This window comes from Pinus tabuliformis, chromosome Q (assembly GCF_031772625.1).
Source record: "Pinus tabuliformis cultivar Carrire ecotype Pingquan chromosome Q, CPIR1, whole genome shotgun sequence".
NCBI lineage: Eukaryota > Viridiplantae > Streptophyta > Pinopsida > Pinales > Pinaceae > Pinus > Pinus tabuliformis.
This window is the reverse complement of record NC_142296.1, coordinates 49,282,065-49,303,418: the sequence shown is the minus strand read 5'-3', so window position 1 is coordinate 49,303,418 and position 21,354 is coordinate 49,282,065.

The following is a 21,354-nucleotide window of genomic DNA, read 5'->3' as shown; positions in this document are numbered from 1 at the left end:
GTTTTTTGACATGCATCTGAGTGTTTTCTTTCAACCATCCTAAAGGGTATGGTTTTGGATCATTTTTAGTTTCTCATTCCAATTTCCTTACTAGTTCCTTAGATATTAAGTTTTCTTGTGACTTGCTATCAAATAATGTGTCTATCTTAGTGTGCTTGGAGATAATCCTTATGTGAAAAAGTTCAACCCTCTTCTTTTCATCAATCACATTATTAATCTTTGAAGGTGATGCCAAGTAAGTATAACTAGAACTAGCTTCAGAAATTATACCTGTTAGACTCATTGCGGTAATCTTTTGTTCGTCACCGGAGTCAGATCCCAAATCTTGTTGTACTGCAACATTCACTTTCGTTTATCCCTTCTCTTTAAGGAAATTTTTTGGCTTAAGTTTTGGATGAAGCTTCCAACACTTGGAATCATCATGTCCGACCCTCTGACAATGAGTACATGTAGGTCTTTCTCATTATTTCTTAGCTATCACTGATTTATTTCCTTTCAACTTACCCTTTCCTTTTCCTTCTTTGCAGTATTTGTGTTATGACTGATTGAATGATTTCCACTGAAAAGGACCTGATTCAATATGAATGACTTGCACACATACTTCATCAAATTCAGTTGGATTAAACATAAGCAATGTATGTTGCAAATAAGAATGTAAACTTCCAATATACTTTAACAAAGTTTCTCATGTGTTTAATGGAACATCAAGTGCTAATGCCTTTTTCCCAAATTTATGTGTAAACTCTTGCACACTCTGTCCTTTACCTTGCCTCAAATGCATTCAATCTATTACAACTTGTTGCATATATCCTAAAGCATAGAACTAATTTCCAAGAGCTTTGATAAACTTAGACCATAAAGAGATAATTCTACCTTTATGCTTCAAATATGATTGAGTTTTACTTTACCACCAAATCAAAGATGTTACCCCCATTCTAAGTGTAGTTAATTGAATTTTCGCAGAATCATCAACAATATTCTGAATTCTACAATAAACTTCAAGTTGTTTAATCGAGTTATCTAACTTTTTAGGATTCAATTCACCATCATATATTGACAATTCAAACTTAACATCAAGCTTCGAAAAATGAGATTTCTTATGTTTCTTCTTTGATTTAGAATCTGAACTTGAATCATCAGAAGATGAAGAAGAAGATGAATATGGAGGAGAAGGAGGTTCATTACCATCAACTTTTTCCTTTCCCTTTTTCACTTTCGTGACTTTAGAAGACGAAGCTGCATCTCTAGTATTTTTGTCTTCATAAAGTTCCGCAATCATCCTTTTCATATTAAGGAACATCTAATTAAATTTTTCCTCGTTCTTTGTCTCAGGAGCTTCACCTTCATTTGAACCTGCCATCTTTTGTGAGATTTTCTTTTTTCCAATCTCTAGATTTAACTCTTCAAGTTTCCCTTCTCCATGTTGCAACTTGTATCTAGTCAACATTCACATTGGAAAATATCCTGCTTAAACATGACCAACCTCGCTCTGATACCAAAATATGATCTGAAATCTACAGGATTGATTATTTTCACAATTTTACCAACATTAACTAAGGTTGCATATGTGTGAATGAAAGAGGGAAATTAAGATGTTAATATGCCTTAAACATCAAACTTTGAGAACTAAAATGAAGAATAAACAACAACAATAAAAGACACAAACACAACAAACATTGTTGATGGAGTTCGTCCCTCCTGGACTATGTCTCTGGGTCCACTTCCAATGGGTGTCCATTATATTAGGAATGCTCCAAAAAGGTTCTTTACATGGAAATTCACAAATTGATCAGTGCACGAAGGCACTTTTGGTTACTATAGAAAACAAGCCCTCTATCTTAGCTTTCCAACGTTTGTCTCCATTCTCAAAATGGCTCAAGGATGGCCAAGATATGCTTACATGAATAATTATAGGCACATACAAAACCCTGTTCTAAAACTCGTTGTTCACCCTCTCACCCACTGGTGCAATGGCTAAGTTTTTATAATGCCTCAGATCGGCTCTAGGGTTGAACCTCCCGGCCTATACATGAAAATTAGTTTTGGTTAAGTGAAAGAACTAGTTCTCGATGCAATTACATTACAACACCAAGCGCACTTTAGCTTAGCGCATATCCCTTAACCCATATATCATAACTACAATACATATTTTTGGGTACATAATATTTAATATATGGCACATAAACTTAATACATGATATATATATATATATATATATATATATATATATATATATATATATATATATATATATATATATATATATATATATATATATAGATCTTATAACAAAATTTATCATTGAAAAACCTTGGCACAATAAGATTCGACCCAAACTTTGAAGATGATAACCTGACAATCATGCTTGAACTTGTGGCACCTAACCCCCGACGGTCTCTACCTTCTTCGTGCCATGTAATCGCCATGTAAAGGAAATAATAAAATCATTGAGTATCCGCTCTACCCCTTGTCATTTTCATTTTTACATGAGGACAACTTTTCAAATCATCTTTCTCATGAAATTTATCTGATTCGTACACCTCTATATTTGTGATTAGAAGAATCTTTAGACTTGAGTAATCTGGTTGTTGAAGTAGTAAAATCTTGTCAAGTTAGTGATAGACATGGTTTCCATTTGATTAGTAGTGGTCTTATTGAAATTAGTGGAAGTAGCTACCCGAACACCATGCATGATCTAATTCAATCTTTAAAATGTCATTTTACAACCCTTGAAAGTTCCAGGACTTGTCACGAAGTTGAGAAACTTCAACTTTCATTGATGATTATGTCAAGATCTCGTGACCCTGGTAAGATCCATGAACTAAGTCAGATCTGGTTGTTCTCACAAAATTATTTTCTTTGCATGGTTTCAATGGATGTAAATTCCTTCTTGAAAGATGTTTGGTATTTCAGATTTAGTATTTTTAACTTTCAAGATTCAAGTTATGATCGAATTAGAGATTCTATTTTAGTTCATTCATCTCCATGCAAGGATCTTGTACTTAACTCAAGTTTGGAATGTGTATATCTCATAAAAGCATGGAACTGTGAAGTTGATCATTTCAAAAATTATCTTTGGTTGAATGAATCATGTCTATCAGATGCATTTTAGAATAGCTAGCTCTTGGTTTTTCTTGTGAATGTTATACAGTTAATATTTTTCTTCATCACACATGAAATCGTCTTAAGTGCTAGTGAATGCATGAGTTATTTTGTGAATCAAATTCTTCTTTACTCATTGTATCTTGACTGGTTTCATGTACTGGCATTCCTTTTCACTTCTTTCAATGATTACGATGCTAGTGTAGTGGGTAACTAGTTACACGAAAATGGTTTGTTACGTTCAAGACACGAAGAAGATGATTCTATCATTCAAATCGTTTGTGAAGTTGCTCAAACTAATCTATATTTGTTATCTTCTAATCAAGAATCTCACGCCACAAATGATCCATCTAATCATAATAATAATTGTCATTCATTTTATCATTTTCCCACCAATATATCCCATGACAATTGTTTCACATTGATTAATCTTTATGCTTTATCTCACTATTCAGATACTTGTCAAGTTGTTGAGGAATTTAAGCCTTCATTGATAGTTATGTTACGTCCTTACTATCTTGATAAGCCTTCTAAAGATGATCAGGTTCACTTTCCCTCACAGGATTCTCATCCTGATCTCGTGCTTTTAATTCAAAGTTCATGTTTTCAAAGATTTCAAGGTTCTCAAGAGGGCTGTTTCAAATTTCATGATCCAATTTCTAAATGGTTGGAGCAATCATACTTGGCAAGCACCATCGCAAATAACAGTTTCGATCTTTCCTCATGCTTGCTAAGGGGTATAGTGCAGATTAAGATATGTTCACAAGAAGATTTTGAGGTTTGTTTAATTATGGATTTCATTGAAAAGTTAAGAATGCAAGCTGGTTAGTAGTGGATATGAGATATCTTTCTACTCAAAGGAAATACCTTCAATTTTTTGTGCAATTTATTCAAGCTCTTATCTTTTCTGTTGCACATTGTTTTATATCCGTTTTAATTGCGTGTATCTTTGTGAATGCAGGTAAGGAGAAGCTACTGCGGCTACTTCGGAAATTTCATTATATGTGACCTTGACCTTATAGATGGTTAGGTTAGGAGTAGGTCTAGATGCATATTAATTTCCCTTGAACATTGATCTTGCACTCACTCTATGTACTCTTTCTTGTGTTTCCTACTCTTGTCTTGCATCTAGTTTTCGGTTAACCTCCATTTTATTTGTCCTTTTTTTGTTTTATTGTTGTGTCTTGTCTCTTCTTTCATTTTGTTTAATAAGACTTCGCATGAAGGATGTTCCCTTCAACTCAAAAGACAATGTGGAAAAATAGAAGAGGGTCTTGTGACACTGTAAAAGATGGCTAACCTTTAGTCCTTCTTCTTTGAATTGGTTCATACCTTTTGGTCGATGATGTTTTGATGGAAAGTACGATCTTTGCGTAAGGAGAGCTTTGTGTGAAACCATGATACCCACATCCATTTTAGGAGCCTCATTTTTATGATTAGTTCTTTATTCTTTAGTGTTTTACATGCTGATCCAATCAAGTAGAGAAGTACAAGGGGAAAATATAAACAAGAAAACTAATATCAGAGGTTTTATATAGGCTTCTCTGAAGGAACAACCTCTTCTTCTCTCAATAATTCAGGATCCCTCTTTTGCCTCATGAAATGAATAAGTGTTGATGCACAGTCCTATATAAATAGATAAATAAAAGGTGAAAGAATAGAAAGGTTTCTTGCACAGGGAGGTGAAGAAAACAACTTCCTCAAGGTATTGTCTAGGCTCGACGGTAGTGGAGCGATGTTTGTGTTCCTAAAGTGACTCTGCTGGGGTACTGTCCAGGCCTGTTGGTAGCAGAGAAACACCAAAGATGCAAAACTATCCTTTTAAACTCTAAAGCTTGTGACTATTATTACCATTCTCCTGATTCAAAACATTGTGATAAGGTTGGCTTTATGATTATGTTCAATCGAGAAAGAGATGAAGGGGACTATATCTATAACAAGCTTAAGTGGCGAAGCCAGAGTAATCTGTACAATGAATCAATACTTCCTGAAAAATTAGGTTATGCACAAAATATTAAAGCAGGGAAGAGAAGTTGGAGTTATACCAGTGTGTAAACAAGTGTTTTCATTGTGACAAACAACCTCCAAAATTTGGTCTACACTTGAATTTTGGAGCCTACTATGGATTTTGTGATTGTCATTCGATGGTCACTTTGTGTTTGATTGATACGTGTCAAAGGCACATGCTCAGTCCAAAACAAAATCATGAGCGTACTCTTTTATGCAAGCTTGAACATGCATGACACAAGTCCATCAAGAAAATACCTATTCTATTTCAGTGAGTTTTACCAACTATCGTTCCTGTGCACCTTCTCTTTCATAAGTGTTGATTTCATGTTTAAGACTGTCAATTTTACTTGTTTTCACTATAATAAGTGTCATTGTCATGCTGTCTTCATTCTCGCACGTGTCGCTTTCGATGTCGTTCACATTTTGCAAGTGTCATTTGTGTAAAATTTTCTCTACAAATCAGCTAGCTCACTGATATCATGTAGAAATTTCACCTGCAGATCCCACTGATATATGCAATGTACTAAAGCATAATACTAGATCTACATCTACCATAAACTTAGCAGAAGCTTAATTGAACATGAGCAACATCAAGCATGAATAGATATAACTGAGAATGAGAAGTAATCAACCATAACATAGAAGATATAACCTGGGGAAAGCACCAGCCTAAAACCCCATCTCAGTATTATCAATCAAGTGGAAATCATCAACAACATACAAAAGGAATCAGCTCAAAAGCTATCCTGCTTTCTCTGTACTCTGATGATGTAGCTCATGGACTATCTAGGCATGTATATATAGGCTCCACAAGTCCTCCAAGCCCCTATTTCCTTGCGCAGTTTTGATTGGGGTCCAATTACATAACATGTGTGAATTGGCCCAAATCATACCTGTTGTCACCTCAAGTCCAACTACGCAATACTAGAAGGAATAATATTCCTTCCTCATGCAAGGAATATTCACTAGGAATATCCTAGCAACTGATAGTACATTGTCCCTCATCTGATCTCAATTGGGTCTCTGTCTGAACTGCCATGCATCAGTTATCCATGAGTGGATACTTAGTTATTTGAAAATACCAGTTTTCACATGCATGCAAGCATCAACAAACTAAATCTAATTAATTTAACAACTTGTTAAATTAATCTAACTGGACTTGACTAAGTTAAACTAAGTCAACTGATCCTCTCAATATAGAACTCATCCTTAATTCCTCAATCAGTAGAGCAAATCAAGGACACATTCCCCAATCAATGGAGAAATTATTGCATGTTCTCGCAAAGACTTCAATTTTGATTTTCCTTAACTAATTAACTCAAACTAAATTAATTAATTAATATTCAAACTGCTGGTAAGACCAAATTCGAATTTTACTTCCTATTTCTAGTCCAGGGACTGACTAAAATAGGAATCCACACTACACTGCTAAAAATAGAACTTCTATTTTTAGCACTTCCATTTTTCATTCCCTATTGCCCAATCCAATACTGATGCCCAAACTTCTATTTTTAACAGTGCTATTTTTAGCACTTCTATTTTTAGCAATTTCTTGTTTCCAATTTTCAACACTCCCTCTCAACAAGAAAGGCTTCCTCTCAAACCCGATCTTGTACCTCTGGAATGTTCTGCATGCAACACATCTACTAAGTGTGGTTGCTCCAACAACTCTCGGAACAAAAAAAAAACTCCCAACTGACCTCTCTGTTGGGCTAGAAACATACTCTGATGTTGAAGCTCTACCTACTGCTAACAAGTGCTCCCTCTCTGACCTCTGCGCTACTGCAACATCTCCATGCATCACGCACCGTTGCACCTTTCCCTATGCTACCCTGCACTGTGCGACACACTTGTGCCTCTCGCATTGTTGCAGCCTACATGCTCTGCACTTTCCTCGGATTCCTACACTGTAGCTCTCTCTGCCACTCCATTTGCATATGTCTCTACCCAATCAGTCAGTTCCTGCTACTCCACATCGGGGCTCCTGTATCAAGGTCTCATCCAAGAGGTTGGGTACCTCAAGGATCCTGCCCCTCCTCCTTGGGACGATCACTCCACATCGCCCCACCTCCTACCTAGAGGTATGGCTGCATGTGATCCCTCTGCCCACCTGGCTTGAAGTTTCCCCCTACTGGTGGTCTATGCATGAGTAGATGTCTCTACTCGATCTCCACTCAGCTTCCCCTGTTGTGGTTGCTCCACAACCTCCTGAAGCTGCTGCACCAATCGTGGCTCATCCACAATTGTTTGAGACTTCTTCTGGTGTTGCATGTTGAGAGGTAATTTACTCTCCCTCTCAACCACCAAGTCTCCATCAGTTGCCTTGTTGCTCAAGGCTTTGCATGCATCTTGAACCTTAAGAGCATATAAGTTCCTGACTCATGAACCAATCTGCTTCACCTGTCTAGTGATGATGTGTCTAAGGAAAACCTTTCCCTTACTGAAGACTACATCATAGCCTCTGTCTTCCAGCATCGCGATCGACACCATGTTTCTCTTCAGTCCTGGTACGTACTTGACATCGGTCAAGGTAAGGCGAGCTCCATGCTCCCTCTGAAAAATAACCATGCCTACACCTGAGACACTATACTTTTCATCATTACCCATCGCTATGAGTATCTAGAGATCTTTCTCCTCCAAAGTACTGAACAAACTCTTGTCACCGGTCATTTGGAAAGAAGCTCCACTGTCAAGAAACCAACCACTTCCCACCATGGATGAAACCATGCATGCGAAGAGTTTGAAATCCAGCTCGAACTGTGAAGCAAGTGCCTCACCTTCAGATCCTTCCCCGGATCCCTTCTTGGATTTCCTCTGTGGACAATTTGTAACAAAATGGTCCACCTCATGACAACGAAAGCATCGCACTTTCAATTTTTCAACCTTCTTCCCACCATGGGAAGAACTAGACTCAGAAAGAGAAACCTTCTCCTTCCCCTTCTTCGCCTTACTCGCTAAGGCACAGTTCTCTTCATCCTCCATGGATGAAGAACCGTCTCTGGTGCTTCGTCTAATCTCCTCCTGCATCAAATCCAACCATAGTCATTCCCAATCTGGCAGTTTCTCCCTTCCATTAACCGAGTCCTGGTAGTTATGCCAGCTCTTAGGAAGGCCAAGGAGTGCTAGACTCACCATGTCATCATCAGATGTCACGACCCCTACACTTGCAATCTCATCCCTACATGAGATGAGCTTGTTCAGATACATAGAGATCATGTCCCCACTTTCACACTTGATCTTTCGAAGTTTGTCCTTCAGTGCCAGCTTCCTCTGATCACTGCTATTTTGATAAAGATCTTTCAATGTTTTCCACATCGAAAACAGAGTCTCCTTCCCATGGAGGCTCGAGACAATGTGATCTCGAACTCCCTCCAAGAGGATTCTCCTAGATCTAGCCACACACTTCTTCCATTCCGCCAGTTGAGTAGCATCAGTCGACTTCCGGACTTCTTGATCAATGAAGTCCTTAAGGCCATTATCTTCTAATACTGCCTCCATGCGATCCTTTCAGGCTATATAATTTGAACTGCCATCAAGGGCATATTCGAGTCTCAAACCATAGAACGCCATCAGCGAAATAGATGTGATAAGAACTCAATTCAATATTTAGAAACCAAAAACTTCAACTTCTCCCTTCTTCTATATTGTTCTTTTTTATCCAACTGATATATGCAATGTACTAAAGCATAATACTAGATCTACATCTACCATAAACTTAGAGGAAGCTTAATTGAACATGAGCAACATCAAGCATGAACATATATAACTGAGAATGAGAAGTTATCAACCATAACACAGAAGATATAACCCGGGGAAAGCACCAGCCTAAAACCCCATCTCTGTATTATCAATCAAGTGGAAATCCTCAACAACATACAAAAAGAATCAGCTCAAAAGCTATCATGCTCTCTCTATACTCTGATGATGTAGCTCATGGACTATCTAGGCCTGTATATATAGGCTCCACAAGTCCTCCAAGCCCCTATTTCCTTGCGTAATTTTGATTGGGTTCCAATTACATAACATTTGTGAATTGGCCCAAATCATACTTGTTGTCACCTCAGGTCCAACTACGCAATACTAGAAGGAATAATATTCCTTCCTCATGCAAGGATCACTAGGAATATCCTAGCAACTGATAGTACACTGTCCCTCATCTGATCTCAATTGGGTCTCTGTCTGAACTGCCATGCATCAGTTATCCATGAGTGAATACTTAGTTATTTGAAAATACCAGTTGTCACATGCATGCAAGCATCAACAAACAGAATCTAATTAATTTAACAACTTGTTAAATTATTCTAACTGGACTTGACTAAGTTAAACTAAGTCAACTGATCCTCTCAATATAGAACTCATCCTTAATTCCTTAATCAATGGAGCAAATCAAGGACACATTCCCCAATCAGTGGAGAAATTATTGCATGTTCTCACAAAGACTTCAAGTTTGATTTTCCTTAACTAATTAACTCAAACTGAATTAATTAATTAATATTCAAACTGCTGGTAAGACCAAATTCGAATTTTACTTCCTATTTCTAGTCCAGGGACTGACTAAAATAGGAATCCACACTGCACTGCTAAAAATATAACTTCTATTTTTATCACTTCCATTTTTCGTTCCTTGTTGCCCAATCCAGCACTGATGCCCAAACTACTATTTTTAGCAGTGCTATTTTTAGTACTTCTACTTTTAGCAATTTCTTGTTGCCAATTTTCAACAATTTTCATTTTCCTCTTACTGTTTCAAGTGTCATATTTTGTCATGGTAGGCATCACACATCACACAAATGTAGTTTTGGTTTATTTCAAGGGCTAACCTTGGTGCTAATGAGTCATTCTTATCATGTAGACATGTATCGCACTCATTCCCAAAGTTTTAAGTATTGTCACACAAGTGTCATCACTGTTGTCACAAAGTGCACCTTTAGTGTCGCACTTGGGGAGAGCTATCGTAATTTTATCACATTGGGGGTATTATGTTGCTCATGTGTTCTAAGTGATCAATGTTGCATCATCAATTTTTCTAAGTGTGTGATAATACTTAAGTTTTATCATGGTTCACTTTGGTCTCATTGATCCCACACTTAGCCAAATTTGGAAAATTTCCTTCCCAGGCAACTTAGCCTCACTCATCCTTCCTAAACTATGCACTACACAGTCTCAGTCCTCAAGATTCAACCTTGCCTCTTAGAATTACGCAATACATAATCCCTACCTTCCAGAAATGTACATTGTGCAATCTTAATGCCAAGTCCTGATCCTTGAGCTCCAGAACTATGCAATTCCTACCTTCATTCAGTCTCCTCTATGCACTGCGCAGTCTCAACAATCAAGCCTCGATCTTGAGCTCTTGAACTGCGCAACTACACAATTCCTTGGCCTTTTTCCATCAAGAATTACATAATGCGGAACCTCAAGGCTCAAGCCTCAATCCTGATCCCTTGCGACCCAAAACTTCGCAGTGAGTCTTGCCCTGGCCTATCTGAACTGCACATTGCACAGTCTCAAGGCTCAGTCTTGGCCATTGAACTTTTGAGTTGTGTAACTTCACAACCCCTTATCCTTTGTCCCTTTGAAATTGCGCATTAGGCAACCTCAAGCCTTAAGCCCTCAGACTGACACTTTGAGCCGCTCAACTATGCATATGACTAGCCCCAGCCTTTCTGAACTGCGCATTACACAGTCTCAAGGCTCAGTCCGAACCCCTGACCACCTGAGCTACTCAACTGCGCAATTCTTGAGCTTGTCTCCCAACCTATCACCCAGTTACAACTCATTCAATGCATGTCATGGAGCATGTTAGACTGGGGGTTTTATCAGATTGATGTCATCTTGCCATGAGTGGATTGCAGTTGTAGGTAGTCTATTATGTTATGATAGGATGATGATGAATGGGATGAAGAATGAGACCCTACTAGAAGACACCTTTGTAGCTGCAAAGACAAGTGGATCAATCAAGCCAAAAAAAGGGGGCACCAAATTGCAACAACAATTGGAAATCAAGGCCACATTGAAGATTCCTTACTTTCAAGACAGATGAAGGAGGAAGAAGAAGAACATGCACTATCTCTCAAGACGACCCAAATATAGCAACAACAAGAATGACTTGACATTTCCATGTCATCAATATCTTGTCATATCTTGTCAAAGTGTCATGTCATCATTTGCCACATTGTTTGTAGATTATGTAAATTTAATATTGGAGAAATGTAATGTAAATTGGAAGTCCACAAGTCATCCATGTAATGGGAAAAGTCATGTAGGAAGTCGAAAGGTTGTAGAGAAGTCAAACATTCATGAGGGTAGTCCAAGAGTCACAAGGGATGTGAATGATCATCCCATTTGTTATATATACACCCACATCTCTCATGTAAAGGATTTTTCACCTTGGCTCCTCCTATCAGGCATTAGAGAGGAAGATAGTTCTTTTGGAGGAGCAAGGGGTTTCTCTAACTCTCCACTATTGGAACTAGTGGTGTTCACTATATTGATGTATCTTGTAACTTTTGCTTAATTTCGAAGCTCGCTAAGCCAACACACTTTCATGCGTATGTCGTAAATATTGTAAGGCTATTCTTTGAATGTTTGTGATGTATGTTATTTTCATTTGTACTAAGGAAATTGAACTATTTCATTAGCTTTGGTACTTATCTTGTTGACGGTGTGTTGTATGTGTTTTAACAATCGTTGCCTCTATGTGAACTATTTCGCTAGTTTTCCAACGATTCATTCATATGTATATGTTCGTGTGTCTTTTCTAGATTAATACTATTACTTGTATTTAAAAGGCTCACTTTTACCCCCCCTTTCGGTAGAAGAACTCTAATGCATAAAAAATGTATATTCTACAATTTGATTTAATAAATATAAATATCAATTTTTTTATTTGTTTGTTTGCTTGCTTTTTTTTTTTTAATAAATGCATATTATAATTTGCTAGATTCATTAGTTATACCATATAAGTCTAACTATAATTTGTGTAAAAAGAAATATTTGCTAAATGTGTTAATATCAATATGTATGTGCATTTCCTATAATAATCTTATCATTAATACATGTAAAAACAAAAATAGATCCTATATTTTTTTGTTACAAAAGATAATAAAAAAAAAAAATCACCAATGTTAATCGATTCTATATCAAAATGTAGAAAATTAAATTAAATGAATATTCAAAAGAGAAAACTCAAATTTTCTGATAAAATAAATTAAAAATCCAGTTGCCCTTTTAACCAATTGCAAGTGTTGTTACAAGGGTTCAATGAGTTATCATGCATTAACTATGACTTGACCTAGGTAGACGAGTAAGATCAAATTGTGCAGTTTCAGTGTTAATAATGATTTTCCTATTGATAGTATTTGAATATTTCAGCACCAGAACAATGGCACTATCCCTTTGATGACTTTAGTATACATTGTAAATTCACCATACTAAGGAATTTAAAGAATACAAGAATAATTTTTCTCGAATTACTGTCAATAGCAATTTCAAGTTATAATTAGAGCAATTCCAAATGATAATGTTGGGATTGGAAGGCACTTGTAAAAGGACAAATTGACTACAATGTCAAGGAAGAAGAATGGAAAAAGGCAACTAGTTAGTCGGTAGTCATAGTTCTCATATAATCACATGTAATTATGTACATGTTTGTTCATGGTAGTCTAGAAATGCACAAATAGCTTTTAGGTCCATGTATCCAATGTTTGATCCTAAAACACGACCAAGCCCTGGCTTTGATTTGACAACTTTTGCTATTAGTTTTTGGCCTTTTAGTTGTCGTTTTCTTATTGTAATTTATATACTACTAAACAATTTATCTAAGATGATTTCATATTGCTTTGTAAAACAAATTTGTTATATGATATTCAGAGTCATGTTCTTTATGCAACACTTCCCAATTTGCAAATTTTTGATATGAAAAGTTAATTGTTATGTCATTGTCTTGTTTTTTCACCATAAATGGTTGTTTTGAAAATAAAAGATGATGTCTGAATTAGTAAATCCATGCACCAAGAAACTTATTTACACTCTTGTAAATTTCACATATTCTCTATATGCATTCTAAACTTTATATATTCTCTATATACATTCTTAAAATAAAAAATTATTCCATTTAGTAACTAGTAGTTGGTTAATTTATAAGTATATAAAAAAATGACTATTTATTGAATATTATAGTAAATTTAAAACTAAAGATATTTATATAAAAATTTAAAATAATAACAATAAAAGTGTTATTATCGTTTTAACACATTTCAAAACATTATATTTAATTTGTAAAATTTCATAAAAAACTTTGATAAATTATGTAAATTCTTTTCAAAATTTATAAATCAAATAGAATCCAAACATAGTTGCAAAAATCAATTACAATATAGCCTCATATAATAAACAACTTTAATTTAAAATAATAATCATAAAGCTTTTTAAAATAATAATCATATTCAAAAGTTTATTACTATAAACCTATCAATTGCACCATGTCTAAGTTACTAACTTAGTGCTGCATTATAAAGACATTATGGTATCAAATAAAATGTAAAGTATTTAGGTTCTTAGCATAATGTAGTATTTTTTCTTTAAGACTTGGTGTAGATCAATGCACTTCCAATTGATCGAGCATACCTATGGTTAACACATGAACATTGTAGTCTTTTGACATATGCACATCATAGCATTTGGAGTGAGTGTCATAGCTAGTGTGTGCATATGGGGGGACAAAACCCAAACATAATGGGTGGACAAAAACAATGCATGGAGTTAATGGAAAAAGTGACAACTAGAAAAACTAATAATTGATATCTCTATGTAGCAGGAAGCACCAAAGAAACATTGTATGTGTTTTGATTAGTAAAACACACTACACATTGTTGTTTTTCGCACAAACACCTATGGAAATTTGTCATAAAAATTCTAGTATTTTTGCTATATATATGATTTTAGAATTATTTTATGTAAATTGTCTCTTTATGATTTATGATATAATAAAATTAATCACATCAGTTCTATATACTTTGCCTTGATGCATTGCTTATACATAGTTCAATTGTATTCGTGATCGGTCACTGATCATTAAGAGATTGACATACTTAGAATGAGAGTACATGAGAACCATAGTGGTTTCAAAAGTAGCATTATTTGCATTATTAATAGTAGCATTTATAGCACTACATCCATCAATTTATGCAAGGTACACAAGGCTTGTGTACAAAGACAAAGTAACATTGGATTCAATGCTAGTGGAGTAAATTTTTTTAAATCTATTTTGTGCAAATAACAATGACCAAAGGTGGCTAATGTGGCTTTGTATCATACTGTTTCCTAGCCATTGAAAGCATTATCTACTATGTCATAAATAAAAAATAACATTCTAGTCGCACATGACTAAATAAGTTGCAAATAAAAACCATTGTTCAAATGTAATCATAGTACTATAACTACATTAAATTGCATATGTAGTTTAGTAAATGTGTCAATTTAAGCGAAAGATATTGCACCAAAATTGACTAAAAATGCAATAGTTTAAGCTTTTATAGCTTCTCATCTTGGAATAAAGATTCCAAGTAGACATAGACAAGAGAAATCACTATGAGATTTAGAGGTGCATGTAAAATTTGATGATTTTAGCATTTATAATCTATGAAAATTCTTTCGCACATGAGGCCTAGTGAATCAATAAATTTGTCATTTAAATTACATAAATAAAAATTTTGCATGTTGGCCTTTGACACTCATTCAATGTTCTCTAGATTTGAACAAAGATATTACATGCAATATCACCAACATTTGCACCAATTTAAGCTACAACCAATCCACTTGCCACATAAATTGCATTTAAAGTGTTCAGTGTTGTTTTTGTTCTCTGCTTTATTCGCACAATCCAATTTGTGATTATTGGTATCTTCCTCTTTTATAAGTTGTTGCAGTGATTTTGATAATTGCACAACTACACATTCCATGAGTCGAAATTATTCATAGTTGCATAACACAACTTTTTAACAGATTCTGCCAAAACTAGTAGACATCACCTGTATCCAGTATATCATCAATTCAAAGAATGATTTAACAATCTAAATATTTTTTTCTGTAGGAATTTATAGGGTAAGTTCCTGAGATAGAACACCAAAGGACACCGCTCACAAATAGATCACAAATCATTACACCAGTATTCTTGACGTGGTTAAAACCCTTAAAGAGGGAAACAGTCCACGGCCTGAGCCAACGCGACCACTTCAGGAAATTTATTAATAAAAGAAATAAAATTTACATAAGCTTCTCTCATGAACGGTCACCTTACAAATGACCCTCCATGCTCTTTAAATAGAGATCATGGACCAATCGGGTGTTAAGCCATGGATCAAGTGTCAGTAATACATAGGAGAGAATGAACCATCAGACCACTTCATGTCTAGAACATATTGTGACCGTCGCATGGTAAGTTACAAAATTACATAGTAAAGAAAAACACTTTACATAACTCTACACTAGACCAAGTTATACTTAATTATTTCCTATGTGTCGGAATATCCTAATAGCCCCCATAAGAACAACGTGGGATAGGATTGAAGGATGTACACATATGACACAATACGAGAAGGAAGGAGGCATTAGAGCCTATCCTCCCTTAGTGACAACTTCTTGAACTCCAACCATAAATCAAATTTTAGTAAACTTCGCCTCTATGAGAGCCTTTGTAAAGATGTCTACAACTTGATCATTTTTTGAACAATATTGGACTTCAAGAACATGGTCATGAACGAGATTTCTGATGAAGTGCATGTGTAACTCAATGTGTTTTCTACACTAATGTTGGGCTGGATCTTTTCATAGTTGAATGGCACTTTGATTATCACACCAAAGTATAGTCGGATGTTGTTGTTGAAAGGCAAACTCTGACAGGATCTGACGAAGCCACATGGCTTCCTTACTAGCTTCTATGGCGCCACGATACTCTTCTTCTGCCAAGGAAAGAGAAATGGCACTTTTTTTCTTGAAAGCCCATGTAATAGGTCCAAAACCAAGAGTGAAGACATAACTTGCAATAGAATTCTGATCATCAGGGTCACCAACCCAATTGGAATCAGTGAAACCAACCAATAGAGGAGATGCTTCTACACTGTAATGAATCCCAAACTGAACTGTACCTCAAACATAATGAAGTATTCTTTTAGTTGCTTTCCAATGACTCTCATCTGGGTTTTGCACAAACCAAGAAATAAGGCCAACAACAAAGGAAAGGTTAGGACGAGTATGGGTCAGATACAAAATTTTTCCTACAAGCTGACAGTATAAGGTAGCATCAACTTTAGGGGAAGTACAAGAGACTGAAAGGGAGAAGGAGTTGGCTTACAGTTTTCCATGTGAAAGTGGCGTAGGAGATCACATGCATACTTGGACTGGGAAAGGGAAATACCTTCCTTGGATTGCAAGACTTGAAGACCAAGAAAATAATGCAAGTGTCCTAAGTTTGTCATTTCAAACTGTTTTGGCTAGACTTCACATGGTTTAAAAGGTTGGGATCACTACCAGTAAGGATAAGATCATCAACACAAAGAACAAGAATGATAAGAGACTTACCCACTTTCTTGGTGTAGACAACATTGTCAGAACGACACGTAGAAAAGTCGGCATCTAAAAGAAAGCTATCCATTTTGGAATACCAAGCTCGAGGAGCTTGCTTGAGACCATAAAGGGATTTCTTAAGCTGACATACAAGGCTGGAGTCTGTTTGTATAAAGCTAGGAGGTTGTTCCATATAGATTTCTTCATGCAAGTCCCCATGCAAGAAGGCAAATTTAGCATCTATTTGATGGAGTTTCCATTTGAGAGAGGCAGCAAGGGAAAGAACAAGGTGGATAGAGTTCATTTTGGAAACAGGAGAGAAGGTTTTAGTATAGTTAATGCCTTCAACTTGTGAAAAACCCTTAGCAACAAGATGAGCTTTATGTTTATCAACTTTTCCATCTAGTCCAAACTTGGTTCTGTAAACCCATTTGCATCTAACAAGTTTTCATCCCTTTGGAAGAGGAACAAGATCGCGTGTATCATTTCCCAATAAAGAATGATATTCTTCATTCATAGTTGTGTCCCAATCTATATGGCCTGAAGCTTCTGGAAAGGTGTCAGGATCATAATTTGTTTAAGCTTGAGCCAGTAAAGAAGAGGCTCTATGAAACTAAGAACGTGTGCGACGCTGATTTATAGGATCACCTGCAAGAGAACCTACTGCATCCCGAGTAGTGCAGACCCATTTTGGAAGCTGAGGAGCTGAAGGAGGATCCTGAGAAGGTGGGCAGAGGATTTTCATCCTCGTTGTCATCATCTGAAGAAGAAATATTTTTAGAACTAGAAGGGATAGAGAGAGGTGGCACATCCACCGACCTAAGCTCGTAGGCCGATATATTTTCAACAAACTTTACATCTCTTCTAATGATAAAATTTTTGGATTTAGGTGAAAGAAGTCTATATCCTTTGACATATTCAGAATATCCAAAAAAAATACATTTTTCACTCTTAGTTTCTAAGGCTTTATGTTTCTCATCGAGAATATGGGCCCATGCTTCACTTCCAAAAACAAGAAAGTGACTTACATCTGGTTTAATTGAACTCCATGCTTCTTCTGGAGTGATATTCTTTAAAACCTTAGAAGGAGTGTGATTTACTATGTAATTTACACAGTTAATTGCTTCTGCCCTAAGATTAAGACCAAGTACTTTAGATTGAAGTATATAATTAGCCATTTCCTTTAAGGTGCGATTCTTCCTTTCAGCTACACCATTTTGTTGTGGAGTATATGGAACAATATGTTGCATTTGAATTCCATGCTCAGTGCAAAAGTTGATGAATTTGTTGTTAACATATTCTCCACCATTATCAGATCTTAGCTTAAGAATTTGATTTCCAAATTGTTTCTCAACAAAGGCCTTAAAGGCCAAGAACATGTTAAATACTTCACTCTTGAGTTTTAAGAAGTATACCCAAGTGCGTCTGGAGAAATCATCAATGAAAGTTAAGAAATACTTGTAGCCAAAGAATTAAACAATTGGAAGTGGACCACATAAATCACTATGCACAAGCTGTAAAGGGGTTGAGGCGTGCCAAGAGGCACATTTTTCAAAACTATCCCGATGATGTTTTCCGAGTACGCATCCGAAACAAACACCATCTCTGGAATATACCATAGGAAGACCTACCACCATATTTTCTTTACATAGATTTTGAAGGGAGCGATAGTTTAAGTGACCAAATCGCTCATGCAAAATTTTGCTCACTTCATCATTATGAGCAACAAATATCAAGGGAAGAGTTGATGACCCAAAGTTGTTAAACTTATACAACCTTGTAGAATCATCAGCAATGCCAGTAGCTAAAATCTGTCTAGGATATCTTAGGTCCTTAATTATAACATCATGAGGTGAAAATTCAACGATTTTACCTTCACATGAATGAGTTATCTGATATACAGATAGAAGGTTGCAGGATAAGGTTGGAACACATAATACATCATTAAATTGACCATTGTCTAGATGAATAGTTCCAGTCCCTACAACACTAAGAGATATATCATCACCAACATATATATTTTTGGTGTTACAATCATTTAAAGAAGAAAACATGGCTTTGTTTTTTGCCATGTGATAAGAAGCTCCAGAATCAATGAGCCACTCATGAGAATGAGAAGAAGAAGATACATTTAGTGCATAACCAAACCGAGATGCTTGACAACCACATGCAGAAAGTGTTATTCCTAAAGATGAAGTTGAAGTTGAAGGGTCCTCCAAATGGATGTTATGCTTCTTCATTTTTGCTTCCAAGGCATCCATCTTCTTAAAGAATTTGGATTCCAAGTGGCCATCTCGATTACAAAAGTTGCAATGTCTATTAGTTTTCTTCCCTTTATTTTTATTTGCCTTATCATTTTGTTGAATTGATTTTTCTTTTTGAGACTGAAAGTGCTTAGGACCCTTGGTTGGTTTAGGACCATTCTTTTTAGGATGTTACATCTTAGGATTCTTTGAACTTGGTTGTTATTAAGTGGCTAAGGCTTTCTTAGAAGAGTTTCCAAGATTAAGAAGACCAAGATGTAATAGTTTTTCTTGTTCTCTTATTAAAGAATCACAAAAGGCATCAAAAGAGGGGGACTTGAAGGCTTATCCTTGAGAAATAAAGGCTTCTCTATTATAATGGAAGGTTGAAACAAACACAGAGTAGGCTAATCCTAAATTTGTAAGAATCGAATAGATAAGGCTATCATCTTCTTTCTTAACCTTAACACCTTCCAAGAGAAGTCTAAGGGTCTTGAACTTGGACAAAAAATCTTCAATGGAAGAAAAATTATTGGGGTCCAACGTAAGCAACTCATTTTCAAGTTGATGGGCTCTAATTTCATTTTTAATTCCAAAAACTTTATTGAGTTGTTTCATTGCTTCATCAGGGGTATCAAGTTCTGCGATATAGAATCTAAGGTCTGGAGAAATAAACATCCCTATCAACCCACGTGCTTGATATTGCCTATTTTCCCATTTGGCTGCCTTATCTTCATCTTTAGGTTTAGCTTCCTGGCTTAAGGCTATTCTATAAAGACCTTTACTTCTAAGTAAGTCCACACTGTAGGATAATCATTGGAAGTAGTTGGTGTTTCCAAGAATAACTTGGCATGGACTTTCCATTTTAACAGAAACTGAAGTTGTAGATGATGAAACTAAGTGTTCCAATGGAAAGATCTCAAAAAATTAGGCCGATTAAAAAACAGTTTCCGGATGAAGAAACTATGGCTTTTTGAAGAAAAGTTGTTGAAGATGCTGACGAAGTACGTGAATGTGTGGAAGTGGATGATAATGTTATATTTTAAACCCCCCCATTTTCCAAACTTAATCTAATTAGCTCATTTAAAAAAAATATATATGTGACCCACTTTTATAAATAAAGAAAGTCACTTTTACAATGGTACTTTATGAACTACCCACTAAATTGTAACTTAAATAAAAGATAAAGAGACTTTAGAATTATAAGTGACTCACTTTTTATAATGGGTGAGAACACTCTTACATAAACTAACGTTAAAACATAAGTTGCATATGCTTTTTGAAAAGGTAGCTCAACAAAAAGAAAGACTTGAACCCAAGACCTCTATTCTCATAAAGTAACTTTGGACTAAGTGAGCTAGTTTAAAAGGTTAGTAATTTTTGGAAAAGATGAAGTTTTTTTTTTAGTCGCTGAAGCTTTGGAGTGCGTGCTTACTTGGAAAAGCCCTTTTTTCCTATAAAACAAAAAACCACACAACCCAACACAAACATGTAAACAAAACCAGACCTTATGTATTGAAGTTAGCTTTTGTCGGAAACCAAATATTTTCCTCAATGTTTCTGATTTTCCGAGATCACACTAAGGCGCGGCGGAAAAGAGCATATGCATGAGAAAAATCATTCCTTTCTGTTTCTGATTTGCCCAGATCGCACAGAGTCATGGGGCAAAGAGCATACATAGAAATGAAAGGTATAGATCTGGTAATAAAAAACATAGAGCAAAATAAATCGAAATAAACATAAAGATGAATAACTAAAACTGCAAATAAAGACTGTATACCTCCAAATCTTAAAAATGACGTAGCTAGGGCTACCTTAAACCTTTTCGCTTGAAGCGAAAGGGGTTCCTCATTGGAATAGATGCTCCTAACACAATAGAGCAGTCCCCTCGGCCTAAAAGCAGACAGAAACAATAGATCTAGGAAACGACAGTCAGATGCAGTTGTACCGACTTCGGATTTGAATCACCAATGAATGCGGCCCTCAAATAGCTCTGATACCATGTAGGAATTTACAGGGTAAGTTCCTTGGATAGAACACCAAAGGACACCGCTCACAAACAGATCACAGATCAATACATCAGTATTCTTGACGTGGTTAAAACCCTCAAAGAGGGAAACAATGCACGACCTGAGCCAATGCGACCACTTCAGGCAATTTATTAATAAAAGAAATAAAATTTACATAATATTCTCTCATGAACGGTCACCCTACAAATGACTCTCCATGCTCTTTAAATAGAGATCATGGACCAATCGGGTGTTACGCCACAGATCAAGTGTCAGTAATACCGAGGAGAGAATGAACCATCGGATCACTTCATTTCTAGAACATATCATGATCGTCAGATAGTAAGTTACAAAAGTACATAGTAAAGAAACACACTTTACCTAACTCTACACTAGGCCAAGTTATACTTAACTATTTCTGATGT